The sequence below is a fragment of the Pyxicephalus adspersus genome, chromosome 4, assembly GCF_032062135.1.
Source record: "Pyxicephalus adspersus chromosome 4, UCB_Pads_2.0, whole genome shotgun sequence".
Classification (NCBI taxonomy): Eukaryota; Metazoa; Chordata; class Amphibia; order Anura; family Pyxicephalidae; genus Pyxicephalus; species Pyxicephalus adspersus.
In genome coordinates, this window is record NC_092861.1 from 73,557,753 (window position 1) to 73,569,639 (window position 11,887).

The 11,887-nt window shown below is 36.0% G+C and overlaps 1 protein-coding gene across 4 annotated transcripts in view; it reads left to right on the plus strand.

Moving 5' to 3' along the window:
- The window catches only part of ANKRD6 (ankyrin repeat domain 6), a 112,681-nt gene that overhangs the window by 44,238 nt on the left and 56,556 nt on the right, over positions 1-11,887 (plus strand). For 3 of the 4 annotated variants that reach the window (XM_072408640.1, XM_072408637.1, XM_072408638.1), the window contains exon 2: positions 9,137-9,176. The exons of the other annotated variant lie outside the window; for it this stretch is intronic. The gene's annotated coding sequence lies outside the window, so the exon portion shown is untranslated. The remainder of the gene's footprint in view (positions 1-9,136; positions 9,177-11,887) is intronic. 4 annotated transcript variants of the gene reach the window in all.

An 11,887-nucleotide genomic window follows, 5' to 3' on the forward strand; every position in this document is an offset into this window, starting at 1 on the left:
TATTTAGAGCTGCACAGTACAACTGATGATTGCTTAATACATTGAATATAGGGGCATTATTTTCAGACATACTTGTTTTATAAGTGTGGGATTTCATACAGTACATTTCTTTTTATTGGTAAAACTTCTGAATGAATTTTCTCATAGAAAAGAGAACTTAGTGTCTTTTTTTTGCCTGCAAACCCCATTTTCCACATCTGAAGCTTGCTTTTAAAACAGGTTCTATAGACCCTTTCCTTTCTATGTTGATAGTGTAAATACAAAATAAATCCTGTGCAAACATTTGCTGATTATTCTAACTGCTTCAGTGCTTAAAGAAGTTTTCCGGCTAGTACTCTAAAATCATGTGTTCTGTAAAAGCTATAGACAGCAGATGGATGTTTCATGAGAGAGAGATATATTACCAAATGCAAGACAGGTAAGACAAGGTTTAGGTGTTTTGCAGATACACATATTTTTATGATCACTGACAATTGCTTGGAAGATATTGTTCAGATTTCATAGCACATTTAAAATGTAGTAATGTGAGTGTGGATAATTATGGCTGTGTGGAAAGAGGGGATTATAGTAACAGTTTAAATACAGGTTTGAATACCCTGTACTGTGTAATTGGAGAGCCAAATGAAAGTGATTAAAAGCTTTTTGAACCATGTTTTCAGATGTCTTCCTCACATCATTCTGTTTCCTGGCTATACAGAGGCTTTCCAGTATCCACCAAAACAAACGGATTCTGGTACTGCAATATGAGTACACACTCAACACTCACACTAAAGCTAGGGAAATCTTCAAAATGTATTACCCCACATAAAGTGGAAGGATGGTGGAAATTTCTACTCAAGCCATTGACAAAGTGCAGCAGACAAGGACATGTAAAACTATAAATACTTTCTTGCAAAAATGTTTACAATATTCATTAAAAGTAAGCTAACTAAAGACATGTCCAACACACTGGAATGAAATATATTTGCCCAAAAGTGGAGATCTGCACTTACTATAATATGCATCCGATCGGGCTTTTTTTAATACTGAAAAAGCCATACAAATTTTTTGTAATAGGCAATTCGAAAATTGTGCAGATTTTAAAGAGCCTTACGGTGATTTTCGCATATGCAGTCTTAATAAATTACACTTAAAGTATTGTTTGGACAGTAATACAACATTGAACAAAAATTTTAGTCTCTTCTCTGTCGCATTAATTCTATAATCAAGTTTTAAAATTAAATTGTTTAGGCTGGCCCTGGAAGTGCAATGGAAATTGTCCTTCTTTCAGTGTTCATTAGACATATGTATATAGACCCAAAGGTTCGGTGTTATTTTATAGGCCTAATCAAAAGAACTATATTGTGTATAGTATCATCATAAATATGGATTTTTTTAGCCATCAGATATTAAAAACCCTTACAATAATATTCTTTATTTGCAGCATTTTGTTCTATTACATTTACAGTGGGAACTGTTTTGTATTTTTTTTAGTAGCTAGTGGAAAAAAGGCATTGGATTTTCAGTAAAACAGTCCAGCGCATTGTCTGCATGTCTGCCTCTGATATGATTATCTTAAAAACGAATTTTCTGAGTAAGAAATCACTTAAGGATTTTGAGGCCTAAAATATAAAAATAATTTTTAGCAGCTTACATCATTATACTGAAGTAAATCCAACCAATAAATTATCTTTTTCCTTAATCAGCCTGCTAAAAGCCACCAATTCATTTTTGTTTCATTTTTTTCTGTTAAATTAAAGCCCTAATGTTTTCAATTTGTCTTATATTTTTTCTAAGAGGTCTATTTAAAAGTTGTTTTACTTAAAAATCACCCGTTTCACCCACAATTTTTATATTTTTGACACCTGATTCAATAAAAAAGTTTGAATGAATCACGTTTAAAAGTTGTCTTACACATTTTCTAAATGAAACCTTTATAAAAAAGTGTACATTTTGAACAAAATTTGTGTGAATTGTGGGTGTAAAAATGTATAAATAGACCCCTACATTTGGTATAAATACATTGATTGTTTACATAATGTAAATTTGTATATTATTATATAACAAAATATATTAACATACTTAGCAATAACGATGGTCATACCCTAAAATACAATTGTACAAGAAGACAGGTTAATGGACTTTTTTACTGGCCTTAATAACACTGGTGGACAATTTTGAACACATTTTTAGGCTTATTTACACTAAAATAGGTATGCTGATTCTAAAAGTTCAGTTAGTTTTCTTCTATCACGTCAGGTTTTTTCTTTACCCCCTATATAAATGGGATTACTGTAGCGAGGATTTGTATAGGCTATTCATTTACACGCAAGACAGTGTAGTCAGAGGTTGTGCGCTGCTCTACATAGTGAATGAGAAAAATTTTATTTTCTTCTTACACACAGATTACCTTTCTTTCAGATCATGTCTGGCTCTGCTGTTTCTCGTCGTAAGTGCCTAAAACAACCCTCCCAGTCAGAGTGCGAACATCAGCAGATCTGTAGAGCAAGCCTATTTGGCATATTTCAAAGTTACAACTTGATGATCAAGATAAGTCTTGGGCCCCTCTGTTGGTATACCTATGGTTTGGTGAGAGCCAGGTGATCATTTCAGTGACTGTTACTTTTGTATAGTGAAAACATCAGGATATAACAAGAAAAATAAATGTAACAGAGTATCCTAGTCTGTCATCGGCTATACGCCCAGTGGCTCTTTCAGATGAAAACCCAGTGCCAGTTTTTGTTACAATACCCTCTCTTGAAGAACATGATTATGGTGTGAACTAGGTAACCACAATGATGAAGAGTTTGAAACTGAAGGGGACTCTGTTCCTAAGGGATTTGATCAGCATGAGTTGAGTGATTTGGGACTATCGAAGATGGCTTCAGAACTCCTAGCATCAAGACTGCGTGATAAAAACTTACTTGAAAAAGGAACGAAGGTATTGCGCTTTTGAACCTGAGAAATTGCATTTCTGCAGTACTTTAGAACTTACAGTGGTTTTGTGTATTGCCATAACATACCTGGTTTAATGGAGGAATTGGGAAATCCAATCTATAACTCAACTGAATAGCGACTATTCATCGATAGCTCAAAGTGGAGCTTAAAGTGTGTCCTCCTTAACAATGGCAGTATATTTGGGTCAGTCCCAATTGGCCATTCAGTTTATTTTTGTCAGGAATATGCAGACATAAAGAGAGTCATTCAGTTGTTGCAATATCACCAACACAATTGGGTCATCTGTGTTGACCTTTAAATGGTATGCTTTCTTCTTGGTCAGCAACGTGGAAACACCAAGTATCCCTGTATCTGTGCACGTGGGACAGCAGAGCTTTTGAGATGCATTGGGTGGAAAGGAATTGGGCTCCCAAGATCTGACCCAAAACCAGGTGATCCAAACATTCTATATGAGCCACTTGTTGATAGAACGAATATTATATTTCCGCATCTGCACATGAAACTGGGTCTGATGAAGAAGTTTGTTAAAGCTTTGCCAACTGAAGTAGACTGTTTCAAGTACCTCATTTTGGCATTTCCTAGCCAGCTCATCAAAGATGAACATTTCATCAGGACAATGTCTGAAGTCAAACAGAATGCTTGGTTTTCATTTATAGCCCATGTCAAGAACTTTCTTGGAAACACACGAGCAAATAATTACACAGAAATTGTTCAGAAACTCATAGAGAGCTACAAAATGCTTGGTTGCAATATGAGCATCAAGGTGCCATTTCTGCATAGCCATCTTTCTAACTTCCTGGAAAACCTTGGTGCAGTCAGTGATAAGCAAAGTGAACAATTCCACCGTGATTTGAAGGTCATGGAAGGACGGTATAGGGGAAAAGGGATGTACATGGCTGACTAGTTGGAGCATCTGGGGGGATTGTCCTAAAACTGAACTCTCAAGGAAACACTATAAGCATAAATTTTTACCTTAACTGCTTTCAAATGTTTTACAGTAAAAAAAAGTCATAGAGTAACAATAAATTGTTTGTATGAACAAAAGAAATTTAAATAAACAGTATTTACTTACTTAATTCAATTACTCAGTTCAATAATAATTCAAGTTATTATTTCATTATTTTTTCATAGTATGTAAAATTTGGATGTTTTTTGACAAAAATGGAGGGTACCCTGTATCATAAAAACTGGATGTGATAGCAAAAAATTGGGGTCATTTCTAGATTCACCACCCAAAAATTTGTAAAAAAAAACGTAGGATCTAACTCAACAAAAAATACTTCCCCAGTGTAATATTTATTGTGCTCAATGAATGCAAAATAAGGAATGAAAGGAAGAAACCCATATTAATAAACCTGTGGAGTTGTTTGCAACAAGGTCACAATACAGAAATAATACAGAATGGGAGTAGTAGGTAAATAGGCAATGATATTATTTAGAAAGGAAAGTGAATGGTGGAGGCTAGATGAAGAAACTGGTGGTGTGGTATGTTCACGGGCTTTTATATTGAAAACTATTTTATGTGATTGCAGTCTATAGTCACATTCGGAGTTTCGAAAACAATGCAAATGACCTGTAAAAAATATATACCTCACTATTTTATTCATTTTTTTAAAAGCGTGATTTTCATGTTTTTATTCCATGTCATTACTGGGAGTGATTTATGGATCTGTCCTTAATCAATGTTCTAAAGATTGAGTTACACTAAAATACTTGATTTTTCATCTGGCAAATTACTGAGCTGGCACTTCAATTATCTGTAAAGTTATCTGCTTCCAAGTACTAATTAAGAAAAATGGAACAGTCTAAGGCATTACTATAAATTTTTTCTGGAAATTGTTGCAGAAATGGAAACCTGACATGTTCACCTTTCTTATATATTATAGAGAACAAAAAAGGAGACATACCAATGGGACTTTAACGACAGTTATTTTTCATAAATGTTTAAACATTTTATTACAGTTTTTTAATCACATCCATCTATATATATATTAAAAACCATTGCTTAATTTGTTAAAATATATTGTGCTGACATAGTACATATACTAAGATTTGTCCTTTATCCAATGGAATTCGTAGACAGAGTCCACATCTTCAGGGATGCAGTACAACACAACAAAGTATCTCAGCATTACAACACAATGCAAAACGACTAATACTTCGATGTTTCACAACATATTTACATCATTTTCAAATTTTAACATCATAATGTCAATCCCCCATATAAATACATACCAGTAAAACATAAGTAATGCACTTTGTCCCCCAGTGCAGAGGCTTTTTCACACAGTCTACCTACTGCTTTTTTAGACACATTTTATTCCAACGGATGATTTTGTAATGAAAAGTACATACAGCAGGTAAAACCCAAACATCAGTGGGCAAGTACAATAGAAGATAGAGAGATTGGAATATGCAAGCTTACAATAAATATAAACAAATGGAATGTAAATGGTTACAACATGTATGGGATGATTATTTGTGTCTTATCAGACTGCCAAAAAAGAAACAATCTTAAATTATTCAATGGGGTGACTATCCCAACAGAATAGATTTAGATATAGTCGATTTAATCACCAATTTCCTCACATTGAAAAGGTATCTACTTACTCCCTGTTGTGTATATACTGTAGGGCAGTAAATAAAAGGAAATCTCCCTAATCAAACAGATTGCAAATAAAAGCAGTTACAGTAGTTTTATTCCTTCCCCATTGTGTTCAAAAAGAACAAAATGGCTTGACCACATAAGCCTTTTTTTTTTTTTAGTTTGATCACAATTCAAAAACCTATACTAATTAATCTCTATTAGCAGCGATCGGTGGCTACAAATTCACCACCCAAAAATAAGTAAAAAAACAAGTGTAGGATCTAAATCAACAAAAAATGCGTTCCCCAGTGTAATATATCATAAATAGATAAGAAAAAACAGTTTATCAGTTTTGACAAAAAAAAGTGTATCAAAACATTTACAACTTAAATACATTCAACACCTTTAATTTCAGGATGACAATTTTTACTTACATAAATACATTTGATATTATCCTGTATTTATAAAGCGCTGACATATTACGCATCGCTTTTCAAGTCCATAGTCAAGTCACTAACTGTCCATCAAAGGGGCTCACAATCTAATGTCCCTATCATAGTCATATGTCTTTTTATTACAGTCTAAGATGAATTTGGGGGGAAGCTAATTAACCTAACTGCATGTTTTTGGAATGTGGGGGAAACCCATGCAAATATGGGGTGAACCTGAAAACTACATGCAATTAGTGTCCTGGCTGAGATTTAAACCTGGGACCCAGAGCTGCAAAGGCCAGACTGCTAACATCTGAGCAACCGTACTTCTCATGTTGGTAAATATACATACGGAATCACAATAACAAGATTAATGAAAAATTACTGTTTGCAAGAAAGCAAAAAATAATAAAAATGTAAAATGTTGAAATAGCGGTTTCATCAAGTGGTGGAAACTAGCCAATTTCCTTGGCTAATTTTGCTAAAGATATCTAAAGAATTATTGATATTAGCTAAATATAGCAGGGGAAGGGCATTTTAGATATATCCAAAGTGATCCAACACAATACTATATTCCCAGAATTGGAAGGGGAAATATACTCTCATAGAGCTAATATATTGCCAGCATATAGGTGAGGCAATAATGGATACCTGCATCAAACACTAGGGGTAAAGAATATATCACCTATTGAAAGATGAAGCCATACCTCCATTAGGTAGGAGGCGTGGAGATCACCACCAATGCTGTTACCAGAAACATCTCAAAAAATAGTGAAGCCAAATGAGGTAGTAAGTAAAAACTTGGCATTTTACATCATTTACAGACCGCACATCCCATATATATGTTTAGATTACATTTTTTCTTTATAAATACCATTTACCACAGGGTAGAGCAGGAAGTTGTTTTCTTCTAGGCTGTTTATCTTGTTGAAAGTTTGTATACAAGTATATAAGTGATAAAAGAACAGAGAAGGGGGAAGGGACACTCTTGTGTTTTGTTTATCTGTTGATGTAAAATAATCTATTAGTCTCTAAAAAAAAAAATATTTTAAAAATGAAGAAGTTTCCATTCCATAGAAGTCAATAGCAGATTGTGACAATGACAGTGTCAGTAACAGGCACAACATACAATATACCTGTCATTGTCCTGGGCTCTGAATCCTTTAGACGAACAACCACAATCTGCTTTGGGTTGAAAGACCAATGCTCAATGTATATTTGATACAGACCTAAAGCCGCTCAACCAAGTCAAGTGGAAAGTAGCTTAGAGCTACATGTGCCAGTGTAAAATAATTAACTGAAGCAATATTCTGATTACAGTTAGGAATGTTACCTCTCATCATCAGTACCTCTTCTGGGTTAGAGCTGCTCCAATGTAATCAAGGGCGTGCCCTTGCAGCATATGTATGTATATGGATGTTACGAGAGTAGCTAATCTAACTAATTAGTAGAAAAATACGAAAAGACCACTAAGCACATAACAGCCTGTCCACACTCACTGAATTATTTTGCTGATTGAATGAGTGACACTTTATGTTAAATCCCTGAGTATTTTAAAAGATTGGTGTACATGTGCCATTCTGTTATTGCTTATAATAACAGTTTATATTACATTGCTGCATGTTTTTTATTCTGTGATTCAGCTCTAAAAAAGAGCATTGTTAATGTACAGTTGGACATAGTAACCAAGTGGATTTAACCACAGCAACCAATTAGAATCAGTTTATCTTGCTACTATGGGTATCTGGTCTATTGTCACCAGTGAGCTAGTAATCTATTTATGTTACTGTATGTAATTATAAAAAGCGTGTGACTTCACCAGTAGAGTATGTTGACAAATGATTCAACTACCCACTGAATCCTAAAAAACTGGAGTGGGCTCTGGAATTCCTGATTGGCACTGAAAAGCCAGATAGCTGCCAGCATTCTGAAGCACAAATGCCAAGCTTTGGCAGGATACAGCTTCATCTGTTGTAGCTTCCTATCAGAGATTTGCATGGAGGAGACAAATCATGGAAAAATACTAGGGAAATATGATGTACACGGTACTTTCCATTCTCAGTTAAGATTAGTTTCACTGTCACAAGTCTAGCCACAGACATAAAGTGGCAGTAGAACTTTGGGTAGTTTATACACTTTTTCTTCAGATCAAATCAGAGTTAAGCATATTCTTTTAGATGTCCTGTAGGGAAGGGAATCACCGTTTGATTCAAAATTGGGAACATACTGAACTGAGGTTTTACCCATTATCTGAAAGGTTTTATTTCCCTGTGTTTAAACTGATTGAAAAGACGTTCATGACTTATAGGTTTGTTTTAGATGAGTTTTGGTTGAGGGAGATTGTTCTTAAGGTATGACAGCCAGGTGCAAAATAAAAGTTATGATGTAATGTAGAGGGCTGGTTTCAAAGTTCTGGAAGGTTTCTCCATCCATTTCACACTGGCAGCCTCTCCATCCATGTCACACTTGCAGCCACATTAGTTGTCTGTGTTCTGCATTGCGTATATATGTTGCATTGCAAGCTGTGTGTATATATATTGTGTATTGTGTGTATATATAGTGCTTTCTCACTCTCCTGAAGAAGCAGAGGCACAACAACACATAGACGAGCAATGCATATAATAAACCATTTTTTTTGTGTTGACATTATATGGCAGAAATGTGTGGTTCATGGTTTCATACAAATCTCACAGAGCATCCTGTCCATGATCTTCTAAAAGTAATCTAATCTCTCTACTTTCCATTTCTTTTGATATTTACAGTTAAAACATACTTTCAATCCTTTAAGCAAATTACACCTGAATGTGATAAAATCTTTTTAGAGATGTATAATGACTTAGCATACATCATATGTGAAATGCCTGTATCTTCTATCCACTAACTTCTGAATTAGGGAGGCATTGGGTAAAGTGGAAGAAGATGTGTAGAAGTATTAGCAGTGTCATTAACCTAGCCATTAGCCAAAGGAAACATAATTCTCCAGTTCTGGCTTTCAAGACCTAAGTCAAACATTTAATGAAGTGACTTCAACTTGTATTGTAACAAAGGCGCTGATGTCAACTGCTTCTTAGTCATTATAACTTTAACCGGTGACATCAACAACTTATAGTAAATGTGTTGGTACCAGAGTGCTGCAGGGCTTTTTTTTCCTAATACATTTTTTTTTATTTGTCCTTGACAGTGCTTCTTTCTGTACAACCAGGATTTCCTTCAGCTGATAGGTAAGTTTATAATGATTTAAATACTTTAAAATCCCCTACTTATTGCTGTATAATTATTCAAAGTGAAATTTAAACTTTGGTCAACTTTATTGTGATTTGGTGCTCTAAAGCAGAGGTAGGCAAACTCCAGCTTTTATGCTGGATACGGCCTAGCCAGTATTCCAGTCCGGCCTAACCCCCCCTAGTTATTTATTGTTGGATATGGCCTAATTGAATTGTCGCGTTAACAAGTTCCAGCGATATCATCGAGTTCCCAAACAGTAACCCCAATTACTATGCCTAAAGAGCAGAAGCAACGCGCAGCTACCAGTCTCCGGAAGGTTGACCTTGAACAGTGGGGAACCTTTTCAACCCCGAATGGACTGATGAATTATTCTTTGTCCAACTCAGCAACAAAGCCCTGTGTTTGCTGTGCAACGACACCAACAGCACTTTCAAGAGGTCAGGTCTCAAGGGGCATTTCGATGCCAAGCATGCACACACATACAGAGACTACACCAGGGATGAGCGGAAGACTGAGGCTGCTCGCTTGCAGTCGCGGTTGGAAAAAACTTTTCCTTGGACATCTTGTTTCTTCTGGCCTAGTGTGCCTTCTTGACCTCCGCGGCTCCAGAGCTGCGGGTTGCCGGCCGGCATTAGGCCGGATTGGCCAGGGGGTGTTAGGCCGGAACGTTCTTCCGGCTAGGCCATATCTGGGCTAAAGGCCGGAGTTTGCCGACCCCTACTTCAAAGGATTTGCAGTCACTTCATGGCTTTAAAGAAATGGAACATAAGATTGCCAACAAATTGCAAGACATATAGCAAATAATATTCTACATTGCACCCACATCTAGAGGGGGCTTCAAAAAGTTTCCACACTTTTGTTTTAAAAATCAATGAATTAAGAATTTAAAAAACAAATTATTTTACTTTTCTACATAGTCACTTTCCTTTGCGACGCAATTTTCTTAGCGCCTTACTAACTTTTTCATGTCAACTGCAAAAAAATGTTTTCTCGAATATTTCAATCCATTTATAGACAACTCTGGGAAAGTTTACTGAGCATACATTTTAAGATAAATTTGTCACCTTCCACCCACAAAAAGCATATGATAGAACACTACTTCTCAACTAAGATGATGGAGGAAACCGCAAAATAGAGTAGACATTTTCCCAACCTAGGACACAGGGAAACTATTTAACAATACCTGTGACTCCCAGCAATGTACAGTGCACCCCATCTTTGCACATATTCAGTGTTCCTAAAGGAGTTAACTATACCCTTGCCCTTGGTTTAGGCTACTCGCCAATGAGAGCAGGGGAGCACTACAAACCCAGCCAGGGTCAGCACATAATTAAATCTGTCATGAACAAAACCCCTTTATACACCCCTCTCATACACCAAGAAATACCCCTACTGAAAGCATATTACTGATTTCTATTTCCAGAAATATCCCTTTCAAAACACATTGCTTGATAATATCCACTAAATAGAAATTTCTAAACACGTACAACTGTCCTGATGAGTGAACCCTTACCAGGCTTAGACCAGTCTCTTTGGTATAAAGATGATCACCTGGGACAAATGTCAAGGACTCCCATCATCAAAGGTGGGTTAACCTTTTGTAGCAAGCAAGGCTACAGAATGTGGAGGTCAGGAGTTGGCAGCCACAGAGGCCATTCTTCACCACTCTATTCCTTGTGCATTCTTTGGGGGTCTATATTTTCCACCTTTTTGGGGGTAATGGAGGCTGTTTCAAGATCAAAACTGTAAAGGAACCAAAATGGTGGGGCCTTGTTTAGTTGTGGCTGGCAGTTCACTGTGCAGTAGTATATTACTTAGTAGTCCCCATACCAGATAAACTCCTGTCTCAGAAGGCGTCTGCCTCAATGCATTCTCATATCTTACCGACCAGGATGGAGGATGGGTCCTGACCCAGAGATCCCGGCACCATGTTGTTGTGTCATGTATTTAGTGAACAATGGAAAAATAGAAGAGAAAAGGACAGCAGGATTGTTTTGTTGGCAGATGTATGTATTGTAGTAAAATAGTTATTTACAAAGAATAAAAATAACACATAGGATATTCATACATATTTTTAATACATTTAAATTGAATTAAAAATCCAATCCCAACACATCTCAAACAAGTTAGTTTCTCTTTAGTGAGTATGGAGATGTCAAGTGAAAGTATTTGGTCATAGGCCTAATTAGTCCCAACACATTATACCTTTTTTGTGTCCTCAGGGGAAGATAAGACTAAAAGAACGAGCTGGTATTATAAATTCAGAGAAATATCTTATAAACTACCTATTCATATATAGTTGATGGCAACATAACACAAAGTATAATGTTTAAATACTCTATATAATTACAATTCATTATATTAATAATATATATATAATATTATATAGCTTCATTAGAGATTAGTTTTGACAAATATCATGGAAGGTGTCTATAGGATGAGTATCTTCAAAAGTAAGTGGCCCTGATTCATCAATGAAATCCGCGCTCGCTGAACGCGCGTACTTTCGCGCTTCCAGCAAGCCGGTTTCCGGCGGTCCGGAGTCGAGTGCGCTCGTACACTCCCTCCCTCACTGCCAGCCGGATTCCTGCCTTGATAATAATGAGCAATAGGGGTCGCGAATCTGCCAATTAAGGCGATTAGATTTCAGTTGCGCGATTAAGGAGGATCTGTTAAGCTGTCACTGGTGAGATCATAGCAATTAATT